Source organism: Stylophora pistillata, chromosome 2 (genome assembly GCF_964205215.1).
Source record: "Stylophora pistillata chromosome 2, jaStyPist1.2, whole genome shotgun sequence".
Lineage (NCBI taxonomy): Eukaryota > Metazoa > Cnidaria > Anthozoa > Scleractinia > Pocilloporidae > Stylophora > Stylophora pistillata.
This window is the reverse complement of record NC_142520.1, coordinates 58,393,758-58,395,634: the sequence shown is the minus strand read 5'-3', so window position 1 is coordinate 58,395,634 and position 1,877 is coordinate 58,393,758. Positions and strand designations below refer to the sequence as shown.

The following is a 1,877-nucleotide window of genomic DNA, read 5'->3' as shown; positions in this document are numbered from 1 at the left end:
CGTCTTTTGTTTTAATAAGTTCCTCTTCAAATAACCTCATAAGCTCTGAAAATGATGGACGCTTTGCAGGATCCAAACTCCAGCATGACTTCATGACCTCTATGAAAGGAAAGATATTTCATATAGAGTCCCCATAACAAAACTATTCTTATAATCTGAATAATTGTTGGCTTAACTGTTTATTTACATTTCGCATAGGCATCCGTCTGGCCTCTCTAAAATCCGTCCTTGTTGCGCTGCAAGACCAGAAAGTGGGATTTTACCTTAATGAGAAAAAAGAGACACGTAAGGGCACCACGAAGTTGTCCCAGTTAAACTTAAAAGCGTGTGAGGGGATTACCATTAAATATGATAGATGATTACCCACTGACAGACTCTTTATGGCTCTTTATTTTTATAACTTTATAAACAAATAATAACAATAAATAATATTTTAATCGGAGGCCTCCAGTCACCTGGAGGTGGTTTTCAGGGTGTCTTCTGAAATAGAATTAAAAGATAAAAGGACTAAGAAATCAAACTGGGGTTTAAAGTTAAGAACTAAGATTACAAATACTAACTAGAGGTTACCACTCCTAACCCCATTCATGTGAGATTTGTAAAAGTATGTTTACATTAGCACTGATGGCTAAAATGTTCCTATAACTATTCAATTAAAGTAGGTGCCTTACCTCCAGACTCAATCTCCCATAATAGTACTCCAAATGACCACCTGTCAAAAAAATTTGCCATACAAAAATCTAGCTTTTGCCTGATTTCGATGTTTCCAACTGTAGGTCGTTGACAACCCAACAACCGACATTTTAGCATCAAGGTCGAACCAGTTTTTAAAAGGAAAAGTAAAAACTACCAAATGTAAATGAAGCAAACGGAGCTACTTCTCTAAATATCCTGCAGTTCTCTACTGTATAAAACTTACACGTCTGTCTTGGAATTGTATATGTAGAATTCCAAAGACTCAAGAGCCATCCAACGAACTAGTAACATTCCCTTGTTAAGAGCAAGAGTTCAAAATACATCAACACTTAGTTACCATTTAAATGATAAGGACACTTTCGAAAACTTTAAAGTTGCAAATTGAGACAACTAGGATCAAGTATACCCATACCATACCCCGGATATGTTTTCGTATTCACCACTTTCGTGCGCATCACGTGACAAGCCGAAGTCAGAAACCATGGCAATATTCCTCTTGCCAAGAAGCACGTTTCTAGCTGCAAGATCGCGATAACCAAACTGCGTAGGAAACTGAAATAAAATAATCAAATAGGCTCATTGGTAGATCTTTTCACTGAGTATCACAACTACCTTTTTGCTGGCGAGGTGAGGGTGAGACATTCCACCTGCGATATCTCTTGCGATCTTCAACTTGTCGACGCGTGTGAATCTGACAGGTTTTCTCGTATCAGGGTAGTATGAATTTTCACTGTATCATTACAGTCGTGTGAATAATTTACAAACCTTAACAAAATAACAGCGTGAAAGATTCTTACCTGGATATCTCGTAGACTAATCTTTATCTTACCTCCTTAACCTTAAAGGATCCCTTCCAACCACAATACATTGCGCGCGCGATATGTGAAATCCGCCATTTTCTCTGCCTTCCGGTATTGGACAAGTCGTGAAGTGGAAAGAAATCCTCGTTCATCCGAGTACATTTGCCTCACTGAGGTCTTGAATTTCCTCAATCGCGTTCCAAATTTATTGTTCTTTCTATTTGACTAGGCATCAAAACAATAATAGAGGCGCGCAGGGTATTGTGGTTGGAAGGGATCCTTTAGGGTTTTTATCATTCATCCGGCAAGTCTCATGATTGATAGTTTCACTGCTCGTACACATTGGTGCATAATTTTATTTTCTTCCTGTTTATGATAATG

At 38.0% G+C, this 1,877-nt stretch overlaps 1 pseudogene; it reads right to left on the bottom strand.

Moving 5' to 3' along the window:
* The window catches only part of LOC148740617 (uncharacterized), a 1,045,961-nt pseudogene that overhangs the window by 241,745 nt on the left and 802,339 nt on the right, over window positions 1-1,877 (bottom strand).